This window comes from Rhinatrema bivittatum, chromosome 13 (assembly GCF_901001135.1).
Source record: "Rhinatrema bivittatum chromosome 13, aRhiBiv1.1, whole genome shotgun sequence".
Classification (NCBI taxonomy): Eukaryota; Metazoa; Chordata; class Amphibia; order Gymnophiona; family Rhinatrematidae; genus Rhinatrema; species Rhinatrema bivittatum.
Genome location: NC_042627.1, coordinates 69,037,552 through 69,062,630, shown reverse-complemented (window position 1 = coordinate 69,062,630; position 25,079 = coordinate 69,037,552).

The following is a 25,079-nucleotide window of genomic DNA, read 5'->3' as shown; positions in this document are numbered from 1 at the left end:
TGCTTGTGCACATAAGTATTTACACGCTGCTTTCATTCATAAATCCTGGAATGCCCATGCCCCGCCCAGACCATGCCAATTCCCCGCCCCTTTTTCGGGGGAAAAAATTGTGCGCGTACGCAGGCGCCTTTTAAAATCCATGTGGCGTGCGTCGGCCTAACTTCTGCGCATATCTCCTGGCTTTGGCGTGCACCGGGCTTTTAAAATTCACCCCATAAGTTGCTATTTTCAAAGACACATGCAATCATTTGCCAACGTACATATTTTCGCACCTGCTAATTATCTGGCGTAAGTGTTATTAAACATGTTTATTGTGTAGTACCGACTGGGTGGGAGGTCCATCCTGAAGAACCAGGAGGGTCTCAATGCCCTGGAGAAGGTCTTGGTGTACTGGTGGACTAAGGTAAGCTGTTTAATTTAATTTACATGCACATGTTTTAAAACTGACAGACTTAGGTAAGTCATATTTTCGAGTATAAAATATACACGCATATAGTTTTAAAATAGGTAGGAAAAGTCCAAACTTTTAATGTATTGATATACGTGGATTCAATGCCTTGCATGCAATCGCCTGTAGGCCTACATATGTGCATATGTTGCGGGGTAGAGTACATTGGTTTTATAAAATGCACATATATCATAAGCACGTTTTATTAAATACATGCCCATATCTGCTCGCTGCCATATTTGCCACCGTACACGCTTTTCTGAAAGTTATCTTCCCAATAAATTATAAAAACGTAAGAAGAGACATGTTGGGTCAGACCAAGGTCCATCGGGCCCAGCATTCTGTCTGACAGTGGCCAGTCCGGGTCACAGCGACCCATCAGATCCCCAGAAGTTGATCTATTTCTTGTAGCTCACTCCCAGGGATAAGCACTGACTTTCCCAAGTTTACCTTGCTAACAACTATTCATGGATTTTTCCTTAAGGAACTTGTCTAATCCTTTTTGGAAGCCCATTAGTTGGTTAGTTGTTTTGACCACGCCATCCAGCGACAAATGCTCCTCCTCAGAAATCTTCACTGGACCCTACTTGTCTTGTTTACTATCATCTTTATAATGTTTACATCCAGGGGCGGATTGGCCTATTGGGGGATCGGGCATCCCCCGGTGGGCCGATCGCTCCAGTCACATGGTCTGCCGTGCGCGGTCGTGACAGAGTCGCACTCAGCAGACCACGTGACGTGTCCTGGGCGGCGAATACCCGGGCCGGTCCGACATCGTGAGTCCGCCGCCGTTTACATCCCAATGCTGTTTTCTTCTATTGCCCTGATTGTCACGCATCCTAAGCTATGTTCATACGGGTCCAATCTGTGTTCTACATTCTTCATTCCACTGAGACATCCAGTGACCTCTTCATGAGTAATACCAGGGGTCACTTCTCAGTCCTCCTCTTCCTTGACCTATCCATTGCTTCTGACACTATTAATCACCTTCTGCTCGTTCATACTATCTTTTTTGAATGGATTTCAGGACTTTGTTCTATGTTGGTTCCCTTTTGATATCCTCCATTGCACCTTTACCATATGTTTTGATGGAACCTCCTTTGCCCCATCCCATTTTCAGTCAGTATGTTCCAAAACTCTGTTTTTGGACATTTTCTCGGCTTTTTACACTTGATCCCTTGCTTGCTCTGATCTTTTCCCACATTTTTCAGTATCATATTTATGCTGATAACTCTCATATCCATTTCTCTGAACTAGAGCTTTACCCTGGAACTCAGTACCAGCTCTGCACAGCTGCCTGGATATCCTGCCACCATCTTAAAAATATGGCCAAGATTGGACTTATCTTTCCTCCAAAACCCATTTCCCCCCTTCCACATTCTTCTCTTTCAGCAAAGAGCATCTCCATCCTCCCTGTTCCCTCTGCCTGCAACCTCGGTGTCATCTCCAACTCCTCTCTTTCCTTCTCTGCACATATCCAGAACACAAACTCACCAAATGCTATCCCTTCCTTTCTGAATACACTGTCAACTAGAGATGTGAATCGGAACCGGAATCTGTTCGGATTCCGGTTCCGATTCACATCGTGGGGTTTTTTTTCGTCCGGCCCGATCGCGGTTTTGTTTATCGGCTGCGACCGAGCTGATAAACAAAAAACCCACCCCGACCCTTTAAAACTAATCCCTTAGCTTCCCCCACCCTCCCGAACCCCCCAAAAACATTTTACAGGTACCTGGTGGTCCAGTGGGGGTCCCGGGAGCGATCTCCCGCTCCCGGGCCGTCGGCTGCCACTAATCAAAATGGCGCCGATGGCCCTTTGCCCTTACCATGTGACAGGGTATCCATGCCATTGGCTGGCCCCTGTCACATGGAGGGAGCACTGGATGGCCGGCCCCTGTCACATGGAGGGAGCACTGGATGGCCGGCACCAGCCATCCAGTGCTCCCTCCATGTGACAGGGGCCGGCCAATGGCACGGATACCCTGTCACATGGTAAGGGCAAAGGGCCATCGGCGCCATTTTGATTAGTGGCAGCCGACGGCCCGGGAGCGGGAGATCGCTCCCGGGACCCCCACTAGACCACCAGGTACCTGTAAAATGTTTTTGGGGGGTTCGGGAGGGTGGGGGAAGCTAAGGGATTAGTTTTATTTTATTTTTATTTTATTTAAAGTTTTTGTATACCGACATTCGTTAAGAAAACATCAAATCGGTTTCCATGGAACAAAAAGTAGCCAACAGGGCTTTACAGAGAAACTGATATTAGAACTGGGGGAGGGGGTTTTAAAGGGTCGGGGTGGGTTTAGGGGTTATTTTTGTGTGCCGTTTTTCCCGCCCTCCCCCAAAACAATAAGAGAACCCCCACAAACAATATTGTGGGGTTTTCCTATCGTTTTGGGGGACCCCCTGATTTCTGACGATTTTGAAAATATCGACAATATTTTCAATCGTCCGAAGCCCGATTCACATCCCTACTGTCAACTCTAATTCACTTTCTCGTCTACCCTTGCACGGAATCCTGAAATCGTTTCATAGATCGCTCACTGAGTCATCTTTCTCTGCCTCAGTCTATTCGAAATTCAGTGGCATCTTCCTCCAGCGTCATTACAACCATGATACGCTTCTTCTCATGACAGTGCATTGGCTCCCAATCTGCTTCTGCATTCAGTTTTAACTTCTCATCTACAACTGTATTCACTGGGAGTTCCATGCTACCTCTCCTCTGTAACCTCCCCCTGCATTTCTCTTTATAATCTCTTTAGGTCAGATAACTGCTGTTATCTATGTCCTTCTTCCTCCAATGCTAATTTCTGATTTTGTACTTTCTGTCTTGCTGCACCGTATGCCTGGAAAGGCCTTCTTGAATTGACGCATCTTGCTCCCTCTCTGGCTGCATTCAAGTTCCACATTAAACTCACCCTTTGAGATGGATTTTAAATGCAAAATCCCTGACAGATCTTTTCCAACAAAATTCTACTTGTATAAAAAAGCAGGTACAAGAGATCACATGTCTCTAATCAAAAGTATACGTGTGTACCTTTCATTGAGAACTGATGCAAAGCCCACAGATAAATAGTATATGGGGTCTTTGTCCCAGTGAAGATGGTTTGAAAATTGCCCCCTAAGAGGCTAAATTTCAAATCAAATGCACACATATTTTACACCAGTTTTGAAAGGGAAAATATTCACAGACTTTATCTTTGAAAATTACCCACCAAAATTAATTGCATTTGCTAATTCCTGGGCAGAATTTTTTATTTTTTTTTTTGGAGCAAATTTACATGTAAACTTTCGAATCTGCAAACTTGTGCCATAAGTGCAGAACCCTCCACAAGCTCCCCCCCAGAAATACTGCAGGGTAACTTACATGCACAAAGGAGGTACAGTGTATGGTGATCCACATATCGGGTGGGTAGCCAGTTATCTGGCCACACAAGGCTGGATAACTGAAAAGCTATATTCAAACATAGAGGTTAGGTTTCTAAGTTATTATTTAGTGTTTTGTTTTATTTAGGAAGATGCTCCCAGCATGCTATTCATTTGTTAAATCTTTGCAGCTCATATATTTGCAACCTTTTTATTTCTGAAGCAGTAAGGTCACTAATAGCATGAGAAGATAATACAGTCATGCAGAAGTATGCACACTACATTGCATACGGAGACGGAGGAAGCGAGCAGAAGTCGTACTGTTTTAGTCTCTGGAGAAGGGAGAATGGAGTAGGGAGCGGTGAAGTATGCCTTTCAAGGGACTGTTTAATCTTCCCTTTCTGAGCAACCCCCCCAGCCGCATCACTTGGCTTGGTGACTGACAAATGAGAAGGTGCAAACAGAACAGATATCCAAGGTGACATCAGAATCAAGAGGTTTCTGCTTCATTTCTCTGCCCAGAGCTGCCATTTCACTCTGAATTATGAATTAAGTCGTCAGCATCAGCCAAATCCTTCCAAGCTGAAAAAAAATGTTTTGTATTCTTGTGAAAAGGGATTTGAGGAAAAGTAGATTTGGAGTAAACATTGTAAGCTTAGCTGCATAAATATAGAGCACATGCATGTTTGTGTGCATTCAAAGATCCTTACTGTACATAGATATATTGCATACAGTAAATAATAGCAAACAGAAATATATATATATATATATATATATTGCACCCCTGTTTATTTGTAAACCAGCATGATGTGATCGCTTCATGAATGCCGGTATATAAAAACCTTAAATAAATAAATAAATAAATAAATAAATAAATACACACACACACACACACACGTTATACATATATATGTTATATATATAGAAATATATATTTTATTTATTTATTATTTTTATATACCGACATTCGATCTGAGATATCACACCGGTTTACATTCAGGTACTGTAGGTATTTCCCTATCCCCAAAGGGCTTACAATCTAAGTTTTGTACCTGAGCGTAGGATTGCCCGTCCTCTCTCCCCTCTCTCTCTTGCAACTTTTTTTTTCACTTTTTTTTTTTCGATTTTTCGCTTTTGTTGCTTCGGGAGGAGGGGAGAGGACTGGGGCTGCCCCGGAGACCGGCACCCATGGACGCGGCCAGGTAAGGTGAGTGGGGGCTGGGGGAAAGTTTGCCGCCTACCCTTACCCCTGCCTCTAACGCAGGGGTAAGGGTAGGCGGTAAGTTAGCAGGTTAAACATGCGGCAAAATGGCAGGGTAAAAAAGCGATAGTCGGGGCGCGCGTTACTGGATGGTAGGGAATAGCTAATTCGATCGTTTACATGTAATATACATGCCGCGGGCGGAAGGGGTTACCCGGGGATTTAAGGACGCGGTAAGAGTAGGTTAAAGGGGATTGTGAATCGCAGGAAGGGCTAATGCGGCCGGAAAGTGAGTAGAAAGCGGGTTAGGAGCGGGGTAAACGCGGCCGCACTTTACTGGATTGACCTGTGTGTAAATTACACCAGTGAAGTCAAGGTCTACCCTGTATTGCAATGTGTAAACCCTTTTCAGAGCAAAAAAAAACCCCAAACATACAAGAAAACCAACACTTGGTATTCAAAAAAGGTAGAAACACTCTTAGATGACTCTCTTGTAGCAATATTTAGCAGGTCGCCATAGGTTCATTCTACATTTTGCAAAATGAAAGGTCAACAGTTTGTGAATGATTTCTCCTTCCTCAAAATAAAAGAAAAGTTTTAGTGTTTCTATTGGTTATTTATTTAGTTAGTTAGTTAGTGGCATGGCCATACATCTATTTTTTTAGGCTTTAGAAGTTAAAATATTGGTAACTATGATTGTGGACCAGAGTTCAAAAGCAGGAATCAAAGGAGAGACCTCAATAGAAAATGTCTTGGAATAAAAAAAGAGATAGGCAATTCAAGCTATGAAAAGATCTCTTTTGATTTGTTTCAGTTAATGAAAACAAAGTTGCTTCTTAAAAATGCCTTGTGTTAGTTAGTGAGAACGCTGGTCATTAGACAATTGATTATGCAAGGGACAGCTAACTAGATTACTGGGGAACACCATATCTGGCTTGAAGAAGGAATGTTTGTTTCATTGTGCAGCTGGATTGGGGTTAGATGCCTTGTTTGGTTACCTTCTCCCAGGCTACAATGTAAAGATATGCGTGAGGCCATCAGAAGATAGTTGAATTGCGTGTCTCCTTGTGAACTTCCTGCAGTTGTATTCCCCATTACCTTCTGCACGCCAAGTTCCAGAATGAAGCATTAATTGTTAATAAAAGTGATATGATGAGATGCATATTTAATACTGCCCTGAGAATGATGCATAACGTTGAAGCCCTGAGTAAACAGAAGTGGGAGGAGGAAGTGTTGTTTATTCTGGAGACAGAGGAAACCGCCATAGGCAGATACTTGATCCCCGGATAGTATAATTAATGAAATTCTTACTGCAGGTGATAAAGCAGATATTTGAGTAAAGCCCTGGAGCAATCTCCCTTGCACTGTTCTCTCTGTTTTTTTATTAATAGGTTGTTATGGGTAGAAAATGTCTTTCCTTGTCAAACTTCCTGCTTTGCACTATCCCTCATGCTCCCCTCCGTTCCTCCTGTAGAAGGCATTGCCACCAAGAGCCTGGCAAGACCGGCTTGTCTGTGTGCACCAATAATCTGAGACGATTGTGCCGGTGCAGCAAGCTAGAATTTCCAAGATATTTCTTACTTGTTATTAACAGTTCACGAGGATAGAGGGGCCAGTGCACACTGGACATAAATTTATGGGGAGGCGGAATACAAAACTAACAAAATAAAGAAAGCTCTCTATGCATGTTAAGGCCACTTAGGGATAGATTTTAAAAGGCGCTTGCGCTCGTCCATGTGCGCATGGTTCCCAGCGCGCGCACGAGCGCGCCAGGTTTTATAATCTGCGAGCTCATGTGCGGGGGGGGGGGGGGATTTTAGTAAGTCACGCATGACGACACAATCGGGCCTTCCCCCGTTCCCTCCCAGTCCGCACCAACTAAGGATCGGACTGGGAGGGAGCTTCTCTACCCCCCTACCTAAACTCCCTCCCTCTTCCCCTCTCCTCCCCACCCCCTAAACCCGTTTTTGGTTTCACTACTTACTGCTCTCCTGGAGCAGAAGTAGTTTACGCGCGCCGGCGTATCCCAGGACAGGTAGCTAATGGCCGCTGTCCCAGCTGGCTTGTGTCCTCCCCCCCTCCGCCACACCTTAATTTACCCAATCCCCAAGGTCAAAATAGGGCAGGAGCACTTCCCTGTCGCTCCTACCCCACTCCCCTGTCATTCCTACCCCATTCCCCTGTCGCTCCTACCCCACTCCCCTGGTGCTCCTACCCCATTCCCTTGTCACTCGTACCTCACTCCCCTGTTACTCCTACCCCATTCTCCTGTCGCTCCTGCCCCACTCCCCTGTCACTCCTACCCCATTCTCCTGACACTCCTGCCCCACTCCCCTGTCACTCCTACCCCTACCCCATTCTCCCGTCACTCCTACCTCATTCTCCTGTCGCTCCTGCCCCACTCCCCTGTCACTCCTGCCCCATTCTCCTGTCACTCCTGCCCCACTCCCCTGTCACTCCTGCCCCATTCTCCTGATGCTCCTGCCCCACTCCCCTGTCACTCCTACCCCTACCCCATTCTCCTGTCACTCCTACCTCATTCTCCTGTCGCTCCTGCCCCACTCCCCTGTCACTCCTATCAAAATGTCACCAGCTGACTTGAGGCTGGCTCTATTTTGACGTAAAGCAGCAGTGCAGCAGGAGTAACTGGAGATACGTCCTGCCCAATTTCAATCTCATAGCCAGGGGGTATAATGCAGAGTGGGATAGGGCAAGCCTATCCCATTTTTCTTTTGTTTGGTTTTACAAATTGAATCAAAATGAAATAGAAAACGTCATTGATATTTTCTATTTCCTTTTAAATGAAAGCACATCGCTAATAAGTATCTTTTATTTGCCTCAGACCTGAATATATTTAAGACTGAATTAATATGCTGCATCTCCCATTACTTTCTAAGGTACCAGTTTTGACACTTGTACACTTTTCTGCACATCAAACACCCTGAAAAGTGTTGACAACCTTCTTCTATTTTTAAGCACTGACTACAGGTTTCACTGCAAAAACCCCTTTTAAAGGGGCAGTGCCAAGTTTTCCTATTAGAGATCAGGACGGTCGCCTTTTAAAAACTGTTTTGCAAAGCCCTAACCTGCCCTTCAGAACATTCACACTATTTCTCTTATCTTGTTTTAAGCCTTTTGCAATTACAACCGTATTCCCTTTCTCTCATAAATTCATCCATAACTCCTCATGCACCGGACGCACAGTTTATATGCATGCAAACATTTCCAAACATCAAACTAGCTTTGTCAAAGACATGTCCTTACAACTGTGAATCCCCAGGACCATAAAGAATTCAGAAGCGGATGTGTAGGACGTCCGAGTCACGTTTATTCTAACGTAGGACGCAATTATTTTTATTTGTGGATGTTGGCAAATAACTTGCTCCAGTAAAGTTTGTATTCAGGCAAAAATCTTGCATTGTCCACAGTCGCACTGAGCTCTTTTTCCACTAGGGGAAGAGTAGTGCACATAGTGAAAACTACCATAATATTAGCACAAAAGCCCTCTTCCCCCCCATTTTTTTTTTTTTTACTATGGGAATTTTTTTTAATTCAGCCTGCCCTAGGAAAGTATCATTTTTAAAGTTATTTTACTAGATAAATCGCTAGTACCTGCCCATGTAATATAGTTTGGCAAAAAAAAAAAAAAAAGGTGCCAACGCACATACTTCTAGCAGGGTTAAAAGGAGGCAGTCATGGGGATGTGTTTAGCTCAGTGGAGTACAGCAGCGGGCGTGCATTCGTCTTCCTAATGTGCAGGCTAATCTTCCTCCGCTCAGCCGCCTGCACAGAGGAGGTGAAAGTCCGAAGGCAACATTTATTTATTTATTTATTTATCGTAAATATTTTTTTGCCCGCCTAAAGCATGCTACTGTTAAGGCTCTCACGCTTGCAGGCACACATCTCTGCCAAAGATGATGTCAGTGCTGCACTACATAATGTCATGACTCATTAATAGCATTCATATTTAGTGCTTGTACTTTAGAGGCAGTTAATATTTCAGGGGCATCAACATGGGTAGCCTTCCTTCCAAAATGAGCTACAATGAATGAAGGCTAAAAGTGCCTGGTAGGATGCAGACAACGTGGACTATTCCAAATTGAACTCATACAGCCTGCTTTACTAATCATTTTCCCCATAGAAGGAGAAAAATGCTGGTAAATCTGACCTGTAATGTTTTTATCCATGTTTTTCGGCTCACATACGTGCATTTAGGCAGCAGACTCCACTAAGCAATAGCTTTTGGGAGAAAATCTTCGGCTCGGTGTACCATGGTGGTCAAAAAAGGCAAATAAGATGTTAGAAATTATTTGGAAAGGAACAGAGAACAAAAAAATGAGAATATCTTAATGCCCTTGTACAGGTCCATGGTGCATCCTTATCTTGTGGCAGTTCGGGTCACCCCCATCTCAAAAAAGGCATAGCAGACATAGGTACGGAGAAGAGTGACAAAAATGATAAAGGGGATCAGTGGAGATCCAATAGGATGGCCAGAAAGCAGATGACAGACATGTGTACTCTTAGCTCTTCTGATTCCCTGCTTATTTCCTTAGAATTAAGGGTGGTGAAAGGCAAGGAGTCAGTAAAGGGAAAGGTTTCTGGGTCTCCTGTGCCTCAGCTGTGTCAGACATCTATTTTGGAGCACATTCAAGCCTCACCTTTGCTTCCATCGGATTCCGATGTTGCCGCTGCTGGGGATGATTGGCCTGCTGGAGGCTGATATCTCTTCGAGCCCCAATAGACATGCAGCACCTTTGCCTCCGGGGTTGGAGTTGGCAACCCAAGCTGTAACACTGGAGCAGGCCCATGCTGTGGGAGATCAAGTGGTGTCATCTAAAGGGCCCGAGATCCAGTGAGCAGTAACTGGTTCCTCAAAGAGGGGCGCTAAGGGGAGAGAGAAGCTCCACACTGTTACTGGAAGATTCTGGCAATGAATCTCCAGAGGTTCTTGCTGCCATCACTAGACTGAAAGTGAGAGTTATCACTCTGGATAGCATTTGGAATGCTTATATTCATTTATTTATTTAAAATATTTAGCGCACACCACGCCAAAGATTGTGATGACTTACAGAAGAACATTCATAATAAAAGAATGTACAACAATGAGACAAAAAACTGTAACAAACTCAACATGAACTTTGCTTCAATTGTTCAGCTCAAGACATTTTCATCTTACATTCTTCAAAGAACGCAGTTCTAAAAAAGAAATGCCTCATGATAAACTTGAGGAAGCTTGTGTAAATAGCCATGTTTTTAAATTCCCTGGGACTGGACATCAGCCGCAGTTGATACCAGCCATGGATACTGCGCGCTCTCGCACTTCGCCATGATGTGACTGGTGTATGGTAGGAACAACCAGTCGGCCCTTGTTGGATGATTTCAATGTTCTTTGCAGAGCATAGACATGGAGTGGGCGGCCAGCTATAGTGTATCCTCATCTGAAATAATTTTATGGGTAAGCCAGTATTTTGTATTGGACTCTGACAGGTAGCCAATGAAGCATGGAAAGAATGGGAGTGATGTGGTCATATCTCGAGCAGCCAGTTAAAACTCGGGCGGCGGACTTCTGCGGTAACTGAAGAGCTCTTATTGTACATTCAGGTAGCCCAGCAATAAGGAGTTACAATAACCAATATGACTGTTGTAATACTGTCCTAAAGTCTGTGGTTGTAGGAGGGGTTTTAACCTGTGCAACATACACAGTTTGTAGTATCCTAATTTTATCAGGCTACGGATATGTATTTTCATGTTGGCTGCTTGGAACAGACTGGGTTCGAATTAGCTCTGCTAATTATTGAGACTCATTTTTTATTTAAAGTTCAGGAAACTAAGGCAACTTCTCTGGAGAACTAAAGTGAGACTGTGGCGACCTTGATTGTGCAGATGAAAGCTGTTCAGACCAGCCGAGTGTGGACCAAGACATGGAGCATCGCAGGCTTTCAATTACATATTGTGAATTTTCCAGTTATACGACTCCTTTCACCACTGAGTTCTTTAAATCCTATAGGAGAGACATTTTACCTGTTCCCTGGGAGAGTCTGCCCTATATTCATAAGATCTTTTATCTTCCAGTGGCGAGAAAACTTGGAAGGGGAGCAGAGGCAGAAAAAGGACTTGTTGAGGTATCCACGGCATTCTGGGCTTATCTGGATTCCTGGGGGCGGGAGGTCGACACGGGGGGCGGGAGGTCGACACGGGGGGGGGGAGGCGGTCCTGCCACGGTGCGATCGCTGCCGGTTTCGCACCCAATAGCGCCACCATAGAAGGTGTAGCTATTGGGCACGAAATAGGACGTGAAAAGGCACCTACCTTTTCGCCGTCCGCGGCGTCTTCGCGGAGTCAGCCCCGGTGACGCCCCCGACTCCTCCTCTTCCGGGGCCGACTCCGCCCCGATTTAGGTAGCGCAGACCTGAGATAGCCTTGGTAAATAAGGCCCTTAGTGTTTCTCCGCGATAGAAATTTTATATTTCCATTTATAGTTCTGAAATCGTCAAGCAAATCTGGGTTTTTCCTGATTTGGCTAGGCCAATGCAGGAATGCAGAAAGAAATTTCTGCCTCTGTGTCCTGAAGCTTTGGCACTATTTGATTTCCTTGCAAATGTATAGTTGTGGTAGCAGATGCTAAATGTGTGTTTTTTGAGACAACTGAGAAGGGATTGAGATTTATAAAATCATGAGTAGGGTGCAATGGTAATTTATCTTTTTAAACAATACTAGGACTAGGGGATATTCCATGAAACTAGCAACCGGCAGATTTAAAGCAAATCGTAGGAAGTATTTTTTTCACTCATAACACAGTCAAGCTATGGAATCTGTTGCCGGAGGATGTGCTCAGGGCAACCTACATAGTGGGTTCAAAAGAGGATTGGACAAGTTCCTGAAGGAAGAGTCCATAAACAGTTATTAGCCAAGAAGTCTTGGGGAAAGCTGGGCTTATCCCTGGGAGTGAGATACAAGAAATAGATCAACTGTAGGAATCTTTGTTTTCAGTATTTATTTTATTTTGCCTGGGAATTTCAAGGTTATAACAAAAAAAAAAGTCAATAGAGAAATGATTGTGTTGCAGCACACAGGAGCAAAATCAGTGGAAAAGTCATTTTTGCATGGATTTCTATTTGTTCTATCATTGAAATTCCCAGGCAAAGGAAAATAAAAACTGAAAATGAAGATCCCTAACTGTTTGGGATCTGACGAGTACTTGTGGCCCAGACTGGACACTGTGGGAGACAGGATGCTGGGCTCCATGGACCATGGGCTGACCCAGCAAGGCACTTCCTGTGTTCTTAAGGATGAAGGAGAGTGCATGATGAACCGCGGCCAGAAAAGGTGCAAGGAGCAATAGTGTGCAGCCGGCCGCATCACGGCGGTGCATTTTCACCCGCCACAGTCACAGCCTCGCCGCATACTATTGCCCCCATGTGTTGATATTTCTGGCGCTACTGCCGGCGATAATGTGTAAATCATTATCGCCTACAGCGGTACCGGCAAAAAAAAAAAAAAAATTTTACCCCACCCACCCTGCACTTTCCCTCATTTAAATGTTAAAGTTGTGATGTGGTCATTATCGCATGCAAAAACATTGTAACGCACACGATAACGGCCTAATGAGATTTGAAAAATGACCCTGCTGGTCGGCTAACTCAACTGCTTCCAGTTACGCCCCTGGAATGCCCCTGACTTATCCGGCTAAATTCTAGCCACCTAACTTATTAGTCAGCTAGAATGTAGCCAGATATGTGCCCAAATATTCATTTAGCCGGCTAATGCAGTTAGCCGGCTAAATGCTTTTGAATATGAACCTCCACATGACCAATGATTTTTTCTGGTTCACATTCGACAACATTTTAGTAAATCTTTAGTTTCTGATACCATATTTTCATTGTTATTACCATGCAGGAGAATCTTAAAAACATATTTCAGGAACAGCATTTCAGTATTAGAAATGCTAATTAGTATTGTAATGTCTTTTTCAGAAGCAAATGCAGATTACCAATACTCAAGGGAATGACAGTAACTATCTCTCCTAAGAAGAAACATGAAAAGTGCACATCAAGCTGTATAAAAATGTGAGCTGCTGTAAGCTGCAGATTTATCAGAGTTTTAGAGGGAAGAAAAGATATGTATTATGTAGTATCAAGTTACTCCCCTAGCATTTCTCATCTGATGTCTCCTGCTTTCCTTCATTATAGATATAAGGGAGATACCAATGGGCTTGAATGTCTGCTCCAGGGCTTCTCAAACCTGTCCTGGGGACCACACAGCTGGTTAGGCTTTCAGGATAAGCAGAATAAATATGCATCAGATACATTTGCATACAGTGGAAACTCTGCATACTGTTTTATCTTGTACATATTTATTGTGAACCTTCTAGAAAACCAATTGGCTATAGGGGGTCCCTCAGGAGAGGGCTGGGAAGCCTTGGTCAACTCTTTGAAGTTACTCTTTCCTGCCTGCCTCCTGTCAGCATACATTTTACTACATCCCATTGAACACAGGAAAAGCCTACACATGCCATGCATGAAACTAAAAGCCTGACTTAACCCAACATTTCATTCAATAAGCAGGGTGTAGTATTTGCAGTACATTATACTCTTTAGAATTAGTCAGCAGTGATGTGGAGCTCCGTGGAGGCAATGGGGTTGGGTGGTCAGTTGGAAGACATGGCGGGAGGGGGGAAACTGATGGGAATTGATATGCACTCTACTCAATGTGTTGGAATCTCAGCTGGGAAGACTGGATGCCGGGATGGTTCAAGTTGGTCTTTACCTGCCGGCATTTACGATCTTACTATGCCACTGAGGCTCTATTTTTGGATTTTAAACTTTGGGTTTTATGAGAAAGGCAGCCTAATCTAAGTCCTTGAATCCCAGCTGTGCATGACAAGTAGATGCAGAACCCATGCCAATTCCTCAGATTTTTCTGTCAGCTTTATATGTTGTTATTGCATTTATATGGCTTGCATGAATGTTTAGGTTTATTTAAAACAAAACCTCTTTTGTAGTTGCACCCAGCTTTGCACATTTTTCATGGAAAGCTGGGTTATCAAATTTAAAACAATAAAAATGAGTTGATTCCTACCTTCATTTACAGGATATCTATAGTCTTCAAACTCATCCAGTTTTCCCATTGTCATCAATAATATCCTACTGATTTGTTGCTACAGCTGATATTGATTTTACTGTAAATATTTTATTTTAATGGTTTGGTTTCTTTGTTTCTGTGAAGCCTCTGGAGATATATTGTCTTTCAAAGCAGTGTACAGAGCCAAATTACTATAATTTCTTACTGAAAAGGTTTTGTTATCTTTGGATCTCTAATTATTCATGACCTAACGTAAAGGTATCATCTACCCATATACAGTGCTGGTTTGTTAGAATGAATTATTTTAGTGGATTAACACAAAAGTCTATTTCTAGCTTCTTAATAGACAAAAAAATCTCCATAAATGGTCTAATAATTATTCAATCCCAAACTATCCTAAAGCAAGGGATTTTATCAAATTAAATGCTTCTATCTGAATTATCAAAATGAACATTTTGTAATATTAATTATCTTATGTACCATGAGGTTTAAATATGGCAGTTTTAGTCATAAAAGGACTATCATCAACCCGCACTGAAGATACTTAATAATTTTTCACCTCTATAGTGTATACAGGTCCAATTTTAATCATCGGTCCATATCAATATAGCATGAAAGTTGCTGCTAATTAGCTATATTGGTATGGACCGATGATTAAAACTGGACCAGTATACGCTATAAAGGTGAAAAATTATTAAGTATCCTCAGCGTGGGCTGATCATGGTCCTTTTATGACAAAAACTCTATGCCATCTTTTTTTTTTTTTCATTTTTTATTTATCAAGTTTTCAAACAATTACAAAAAGTAAAACTTTGCAGAAAATAGAAGAGATTTACATTAATACCATTACAAATGTAACTTAATTTCCATCATATATACTTTTTAAGGAAATTGCATATAGTAAATCTCTAAACTTACGCAGGAAATAAGGAGAGGAATGAAAAACAAGAACATCAAGAAATCACAAATTATGAAAGGCTGACAAAACACGAGTCATTTTTCTATATAGGATCCCAGCCTATGATTGTGGAGCTCCCAAGAAGGCTCGTAGTTGTTCAGGGCTGAAGAATATATATGTATTCCCTGAAAGTTTTATAACGCACTTGCAGGGATAGCGCAAAGATTAGCTAGCTAGTCCCTCGTGCCAAAACCTCAGGTCGCATTACCGGGAAATTCCTCCTACGCAACTGTGTAGTTTTAGCAAGGTCTGGAAATATACGAACCACACCCCCTAAGAACTGAACATTCATATTTTTAAAATAATTCTTCATAATTAAACTTAATTCATATTTAGAGAAAAAGGTAACAAATAAAGAAGACCTCTCGATAATTTCAGCATCAGAATTTTCAAGAAAATTGGATAGATTCGACATATCTATCCCTGTTACATTAGGTACCACTATCCTGGGGGCACTTCTTTGTGGCAAGAAGAACATTTTCTTTACTGCAGGGATTTTCTCTAGAGGCAATTTAAGGATTTCTTGTAGATATATTTCTTAAAGTTTTGTAATGGTAAACTCTCCCATTACCTTAGGGAAATTGAGGAGTCTTAGGTTCAGGTGCCTAAAGTAATTTTCAACAGACTCAAGTCTTCTCAAAGAGGAAGTCCGTTCCTTTATGGTAATAGCACTCAAATCCTGTAATTTTCTTACATCTTCAGTTACCTTATGTACAGCCTGTGCTTGATTCATTTTTTTCCTTTTGGTGGGTTTGTTCGATTACCTCCTTTCTTGCTGAAACCTCCTCCAGCTTTCTGTCCTGTTCCTTGGAGTTCGTCGCCATGCCAGCAATCAAATCCCATAGGGCGTCCAGGGTAACAATCCTGGGGGGGGGGACTCAAACATACCCCATGCTCCACGGCATTTCTGCCTTCTTCTGTTGGTACCGAGGAGCTAGTTTCCCTTCTCTCCACTCCTCTCTCCAGGGTCACAGCATGAGCAGGGGGTGCCCCCCCCCCCCTGCACCGACGCCAGCAGCTTCTCCTGACTGAGCGTGCTCAGTGACCTCATCCACCGGCGACTCAGCAACCGCGGCATCCGACAGAGTGGAAGCTTGTGGCGGTGCTCTGGGATCCGGAGGAGTCAGCGATAACTTCCCAGGTGAGTATGGGGCTCCTCTCCCCACCTCTCCAACGGGGCTCGACATCCTCATTCCCGGTGCCTGGGTCGCAAACTCCAATATTACACGTTGCCCACTAAGATTGTCCGGATCAGGGGGAAATACACGGACCTTTCCCTTTCTTTTGTGCAGCATCTTATTGGATGAAAGCAGAAAAAACTTTTCAGAATAAAGCGCAGAAAGCGGAGCAAGTTAGCATGCGACCGCTCCAGCAGCCATCTTGTTTCCTCTCCCTCTATGCCATAGGATACATGGTACATAGGATAATTAATATTACATTGCATGCTTGTTTTTGATAATTCAGATAATTATTCAGCCATTGGAGATAGCTATATGTACTCAATCCTTATTGAAACGGCTCCATATCACCAAGAAATGGTTACCCAGTCTGGGTATGCATTGGAAGAAGCTTTTTTTTCACTATCTTGCTTGATTTATATTTCCTTATACAAGTCATGCTGTGTGCTATTCTGTTAGTGAGAGAGGGGGAGAGCAAGTGGTGTTATGGCGTGGGGGAATGAAGCTATCAAATGCAATTGCAAGGTATAGCTGTGGTCCAGTGCATCTCATTCTGGACATGAAGAGAGAAAGAAGTGATTCTGTCTGCTTAAAGCAGACGTATGAAATGAGAGTAACTCTTATACTGCCGATTTCACACCTGGTCACTGGAAGCAGGGACAACGGGAATCAAACTGTGTAATAGAAAAGAGCCTTTCAGATCTGATAAAGAGAAATCTTTACCAAGGGAGCCCTGTAGAAATAGCACTGAATCCTGCTTAGGAATTAAGAGCCTTCTCGAAATCTGTCATCTGAGAAGCCAACTTTTTCTGTTTTGTAGGAGAACCTGGTCACAACTGGATTATTGAAAAGAAAAGGACGATTTGCATCCTGATGTATGTCATGCAATGTTAAGCCAGACGGAAAAAAAGATTTGCCTGTTAAGCAGGATGTCCTCCACACGGGAGCCGTGTTCTCCTTGAGAATTTATAAATCTCGAGAAGGCTGTCCTTAAGGAGGAGATTTTCAGAAGCACTGCTTTCCTGGCACCCAAGCCCATGAATGCCCGCCCAGAAGGAGCTTCCTCCATTCCTGGGAAGGAGATGGGACCCCCCCCCACATCTGATGTGACTCTTTCCCACTGCCGCCGGCCCGTGCACCAGGGCTCTCTTTAGGCCTCTGTAATGCAACCCACAAGGAGCCCCCTCCAATCGCAAGGCCTGGTGTGGCGTGGCTGGTACTTTTCTCACCTGTAAGTAGAAGCCGCTGACGTAAAGCCAGAGTCACGGGTCCTGTTTATCCAGATCAGCTTCCGTCATTTATCATCACATAAGTCCAAGGTGGCTAATGCAAATGAAACTGGGTCATTCTCTACCTATTCTAATTTACTGGGAGTCAGAATGAATTTATTTTAACTTATTTATTTCAAAAAAGCTTTTTACAGTGAAAATGGAGAATAAGAAATATGAACTAACAGGCAACAGAACATCAACACACAGCACAAAGTCACCTAGATGCGTATTTGCACATTTTATTATTTTCTCTCATACTTTACTTTCAAAGCTAAATAGAGATAGTATAAAGTACTATACTTATATGGTTACTCTATTAATTATATATATAAGACCCTTGTCACCTTTCATATAGATTGTATTATTGAAGCATGTAACCGAAACTATATTGGCACTTTGTAAGATAGTATGACCCAAGCTGAACATTAAATATATGTGCCTCTCTGTAAGTCTTGGTTGTGTGCTTTTTGGATTGCAGATGGTATGAGATTCTTCATAAGAACAGAAGAAACTGCCATACTGGGGTCAGACCAAGGGTCCAGCATCCTGTTTCCAACAGTAGCCAATCCAGGCTATAAGTGCCTGGCAAGAACCAAGATCCCATGCTACTGATGCCAGTAATAGCAGTGGCTATTCCCTAAGTCAACTTGATTAATAGCAGTTAATGGACTTCTCCTCAAAAACTTATCCAAACCTTTTTTAAACTCCGATACACTAACTGCACTAACCACATCCTCTGGCAACAAATTCCAGAGCTGAATTGTGCGTTGAGTGAAAAAGAATTTTCTCAGATTAGTCTTAAATGTGCTACTTGCTAACTTCATGGGGGTGCCCCCTAGTCATTCTGTTATCCGAAAGAGTAAATAACCGATTCACATCTACCCATTTTAGACCTCTCGTGATTTTAAACACCTCTATCATATCCCCCCTCAGCCGTTTTTTCTCCAAGCTGAAAAGTCCTAACCTCTTCATAGGGGAATGGAACAGCTCCTCTATGAGGAAATGGAACAGTATTCAAGGTGGGGTCTAACCATGGAGCGATACAGAGGCATTATGACATTTTCCGTTTTATTCACCATTCCATTTCTAATAATTCCTAACACTCTGTTTGCTTTTTTAACTGCCACAGCACACTGAGCCCACAATTTCAATGTATTATCCACTATGATGTCTAGATTTGTATTTTCTTTGCATTGCTATTATTGCTTTCAATATTTTTTCACTCTGTGATCCTGACCTCCTTCCTCTGCTTTTTCAATGCTGAGGACATATAATTTATCCAAGTATAAAGGCAGTTAAAATTCTTTCCCTTTCAAAGAGTAAGTGCATGCATATTTTCCCTCTTAAAATTGTGTAGTGCATTATAAGTACTTGACAACCTAGCACCAGCTTTTTCTGTAGGTGAAATTTAATGGAAAATTGTCACATTTAGTTTTTAGGGAGGTCCACAGTAAAACATAATATAATCCTCTAATGAAAAATTCTTTTTTTCTTATAATTTGCACCATATATTCATTTTTAATAAGAGACCTTCATACTAGGCACTCCCGGCCTTCATTTGCCTTTCTTTATAATCATTGGACTAGTCTATTCATGCATTGTCCAGTTTTATCATTTTCTTTTAATTTTTAATATATGCATGTAAAATCTAATTTGTCTATTTTTTACTTATTTTTTAATGACTCAGAACATAGCAGCACTTCAGCCTGAAAACCCCAACATGGTCCGCGTTTCAAAAGGATGTCCTGCATCGCTGAACCTATGAGTAATGATGACTACTCCACTCTTCAGAAGTGTTTCCTGCGGCGCCTTTACATCTTTGGCGCCATAATATGGAAGCGCTATCAAACACAGAGACCATAAAAGTGGATTAGTCATTATGGCTACTTTGGCTAGTGGTTCCAGGAGCACCTCCTAGGCACCTGTATCCAGCCAGCCTCGGACAGACATTTGCTCCTCTCAGAGGCTGACCGGCACCATTTTGAAAATGGCTGGTCAGACCTGGGTGCCTAGGGGGTTCAAGTGTAATGAATAGTTATTATTATAATAATGTGTTAGGAAATATTTAATTATACAGTTAGCTAATGACAAATTTGAAGGCAAGCTGTGCTAGTTGAATTGCAATTACAATATTAATGAGCTGATTTGCATATGTGTGCTTGCATTTGCATGCAAATCAGCTCATTATAATGCCCACGCTGTGCCGGTTTTTTAGAGGAAGATAGTGCACGGTATTTGAAATACCACACTGTTTACCATGTGATAAAGTCCTGATGCTGCATAGTAAATAGACATATTTAGGAGTCAGGTGTAGACCTTTGAATTTAAAAAATGTTCCTGGGCTCAGGGCCTAAATTTAGGCGCCTTAAATCACAAGGTGCCAAGTTTAAGTGCCTTAAAAGAGAGCAGGGGCAGGGTGGGACAACATTTGCTGATTTCTAGTGCTGGGCACCAATATCGCAAGGAGCCTCATCTAAATTGAGGCTCCTTAAGTTTACACACCTTGGAAGTAATTTCCCAAGAGTTATGCACATAGCAAATAGCAGACATACACTTAAGTAGCCTGTATTCATGCAATCGCTATTTCATAAACATCAAAAGCACGTACATATTTTAGGTTTCGCGTGCACATATATGTGCATAGTAAAGGGGCTATCTGGGCATTCCTGGATAGGATGGAGGTAATGCTTGTTTAAAGAGTCAGAGATGCATGGAGAGGATTAGAATGATGTCAAGGGCAGGTGCATTTCCTCCATGGGGAACGAGTTGGGGAGAAGTTATTTAAGATGCTCTTAATAGAGAGCAAGAAGAGAAGAGTGAAGGAGTACTTTGGAGCGCCAGGGCTCCTGAGCTGGTCAAACTCTGAGGTCTGCAGAGGGTGAAGGTTCCTGTTAGCCATTCAGAGGGAGGAAACCCTCGGAGCACGGGTGGAATTCCGGCTGCTGGAGAAGCGCCAGGAAAGAAAAGGCTTTTGTTGTTTTTGATCCTGAAAGAATGCTGCCCCCTAAGGCCATTGTGTCTCATCTCCAAAGAGATTTTCGAAGTCAAGGCAGAAATGTATTTGAGTTGCTGAACTGTAAGCTGTTACTACAAATTTAAGAAGCCTTTTTTTCGGAAGGAATTATCTGTTTTCAATTGGATTTACAAAATAAAATCTATTTTGGAACCCACTAGAAGTGTGGGCTTTGGACTTTGTGCTTTTAGTAAATCTTCCCTTGGGCCTCCCAGAGTCAGTCTGGTCCCCAGTTGGCAATCCCTGCTGGACTTTACCTGTTCCCAGGGTTGGAGCAGTGGCACTCACATCCCTCTGCAGCTCTGAAGGTACCTACTTTATTTTCACAGGAAAAATATAGACGCATATATTTTTTAAATTGGTTCGTGCATAAGCATCCGTACACATGTATGTTGCAGGGTAGACATGCGCATATTTTATAATACGTGCATATAAGATATCCAGGGGTTATAAAATGCTGTCATAGATCTCCTTACGGCCATATACAGGTGTTGCATATAGGGAAAAATAACCCTTGCTGTAGTTACACGATGTTAGGTTCCGTATTAGGAGCTACCACCTAGGAAAAAGATCTAGGCATCATAGTGGATAATACTTTAAAATCGTCGGCTCAGGGTGCTGCAGCAGTCAAAAAAGCAAATAGAATGTTAGGAATTATTAGGAAGGGAATGGTTAATAAAACGGAAAATGTCATAATGCCTCTGTATCGCTCCATGGTGAGACCGCACCTTGAATACTGTGTACAATTCTGGTGGCCGCATCTCAAAAAAGATATAGTTGCGATGGAGAAGGTACAGAGAAGGGCAACCAAAATGATAAAGGGGATGGAACAGCTCCCCTATGAAGAAAGGCTGAAGAGGTTAGGGCTGTTCAGCTTGGAGAAGAGATGGCTGAGGGGGGATATGATAGAGGTCTTTAAGATCATGAGAGGTCTTGAATGAGTAGATGTGAATCGGTTATTTACACTTTCGAATAATAGAAGGACTAGGGGGCATTCCATGAAGTTAGCAAGTAGCACATTTAAGACTAATCGGAGAAAATTCTTTTTCACTCAATGCACAATAAAGCTCTGGAATTTGTTGCAGAGGATGTGGTTAGTGCAGTTAGTGTAGCTGGGTTCAAAAAAGGTTTGGATAAGTTCTTGGAGAAGTCCATTAACGGCTATTAATCAAGTTTACTTAGGGAATAGCCACTGATATTAATTGCATCAGTAGCATGGGATCTTCTTAGTGTTTGGGTAATTGCCAGGTGCTTGTGGCCTGGTTTGGCCTCTGTTGAAAACAGGATGCTGGGCTTGATGGACCCTTGGTCTGACCCAGCATGGCAATTTCTTATTTTCTTATGTTTTGCAGAGCTATTTGAAAGTTAGCCTCCTAAAGTCCATTTAGGTGCCTATATTCTTCCATTTAAGGTGCTTTCATCTGGAGCTTTACTAAGGTACCTTTATTCAGCCATTTAAGGTACCTTAATAATAAATTAAAGCACCTTAAACAGCTGAATATAGTCATCTAAATATGGCTCCAAATTAAGGCGCCTTAAATCAGTCACTAAACATCTTTGAATATTGGTTCCTGTATATACATATAAAAGACAGCAACAGGAATATGGTTTTCATGCACTTGGAGATATTTTGAGGCAGTTGACTATGACTGCTCTTAGATGACAGAACAGTCCGCTGTTTGGCCAGAGATGCTGTCATGCTCTGGGGGTTGTGAGCTCTTGGACCACTGCTAGGTTGATGCAGCCTGGTGCATGTGAGCACAGACTAGGCCCTAGCAGGCAGCAGCTGATACACCACAAAGCAAAGAGAAAGAAACTAGACAATAGTCAGGGCTGGCAGTGCACCGACAGGTACGGACTCCAGGCAATGGTCAGGGCTACTAGAAAACTAGGAGAGACCAGGCAAGAGACAAGGAAGGCAGACGAAAAGGCTAAGTGGAGGGCAAGGCAAAGCAGGAGAGTGGAGTAGGCAAGGTGGAGAGGCAAGGCTTGGCAGAGCAGGAACATGGTAGGATGAAGCATGACAAGGCCAGGACACAGCAAGGCAAGAACAGAAGCAACATATTTTTACTTTAAAATTTCTGACTATATTTTTTGTGGTAAAAATTGTATAGTTTCTTTTAGAATTAGGGTTTATAAATATACTTTGCATTTTTTTTATTTGTTTTTTTATTTTTTTATTCTATTTTACTAATTTTCTACACAATATTTGTTTTAGTTGATTTATGTTTAATTTTTTTTTTTAATTTTGTTTTTGTTGGAATTGTTGTGAACCGTTTTGGTCAAACTGTGTTTGTGAAAGACGGTATAGAAATATTTTTAAATAAATAAATAAAATAGCACAGATGACTAACACAGGAGGACCTGTTGCCAGGGCCGGTGCATCTCAATAGGCAAACTAGGCAGTCGCCTAAGGTGCCAGCCGTTAGGGGGAGGCAAGGAGCAACCATAAGGGGCTGCAAGCAGCACCCATCCTGCTCGCAGCCAAAAGAAGCGGCGGGCTGCAAGCGGCGCCTTGGTTTGTGTGTGTGTGTGTGAGAGGGATTGTGTGTGTACGAGAGAGCAATGGTGTTAGTGACAGAGAGGGAGGGAGCTTGTGTAAGGGTACGTGTGTAAATGAGACAAGGAACCTAAGTGTGTGTAAGAGAGGGGGCCTGTCTGAGTGAATAAGGTCGGAGTTTGGAATGGGGGGGGGGGGGGGAAGGTGCAAGGCAGAAGGTTCACCTAGGGCACCTAATACCCTTGCACCGGCTCTGTCTGTTGCTGAGGAGCTGGTTGGTTGCTCAGATCTTCTTTATATACTAGTCAGGATGTGATGTCATCAGCTGGTGCCCCCAGGAAGGGTCCAGGATGCAGGAGGTTCTAGTCAGGATGTTTGGTTGCTGCACAGGTGCAGGGTGTTACCCTGGAGGGGCTTAGAGGTAAGAGGCATTACAGATGCTCAGAGCTGCTTTTTTCTTTTATGGTTCCATCTGATGAAGTGTTAAGAGTCTTACATATGAACAAAACTCCCATTTAAAATATTATACAACAGGAATTGTGAGGTGCTTATAAAGTTTGTGCATTAATACTAGTTAAATTACAAAACTCTTGTTAACGTGGTCTTCAGCTCCCTCCCCTAGCCAATTTATAGCGTTCAATCTGACATAAAGTAAAATGTTTCTATATTTGGTTTCTTTTGTTTCTTCATCTCTTTTTTTTTTTAATTCTTGTTTTGAACGTGTAAATGATTGCATCAGTGCAGAAGAATCAAATTTCAGTGCGGTATGATGTGAGATTACTTTTCTGGAAGCTACAACCAATTAAAGTGGAAAAACAAATTATGGGAAAAGTCTTTTTCTTTCTTCATTTCCGATTTACAAACTCTGTGGCTGCTAGTCCCTTTGGTACTACCTCAGTTAGCGGACCTCTCCTTTGACTGAGGACATCTCCTTGGGTACCAAACAGTGAAGGAGAGACCATGAAGACAGAGCTAATCAATTAATCAGCTCTCCTAGAGGAGGAAATGCAATCATTTATCATTTAGTCATTGAAAAAGAGACTTTCTTGGAGAGCTAAGCCTTCTGGGTGATGAACAACCAAATGGCAGAACTGTCAAATCCCATCCACAGAGCTGTCAGTCCTAACATGGTTTACTATAAAGGCAACATCCTTCCAGTACTTGTCAAATCAAGACTTAGAACCACTGGTAATTTGTTCTGAAAACATCTCTTCAATCACAAAACTTAATTCCATGTGCATACTGTACAGCAATATTTTATATTATAAATTATGGCCGCTCAGACGTTACCTTCTCTACTTTATCACCTAGTTGGTAAGGCCTTCTAAGTCAGTCATCATTATATAAATATACGTAAGAGTTCCGGCTCCCCACTCACCAAAGACCTTAAAATCTAAAAATCTCGCTAGCATCATTACTAATTTCAGTTGGATGGATTGAGATAGAGGAGATTCTGATAAGTGACTTGCCCTAAGCAGGCAATGCATTATACCATCTTACTTAGCAATTTTCTAAAAGACTGACAACAGCTGTGACCCCAAAATTACTTGAGGGGAGATGTAAAATCTCAGCTGAAGCACTGATTAAGCAAGACCCTATGGGGGAATTTTCAAAAGCATTAATGCACGTAAAATGCAGTTTTACACATGTATATGGACTTTTTGAACATAATTCCGAGAAGTGTACTTCTAAGAGTACGCACAAAAGTGATTTCACACATACTTTTACATGTACAGGAAAGAGGCGTTCCCAGGGCAGAGTCGGGAGCGGGGAATTCATTTAGGCTTCTACTTTAAATTTCCAACAGTTTTCAAGAAAGTTTTTGCGTAAATGTGCCTGCCGATGCCGGCAAAGGTACGTGCAGGCCTGCTAATTTTCAAAGTGGATTTTTGCACACTTTGAACATCCGGGTTGAAGTCTGCGTGTGCTTTGCACAAATTGCGTGGGGACTCAGCCCTAAGTGTGCTCTTGTCAAACCGGGCTCCCTATGCAAACAAGCATCACCCCTATTTTATTCCAATAATGTTTGGCAAATTGCAACTACCTTGGTCATGGGTGCACAACAG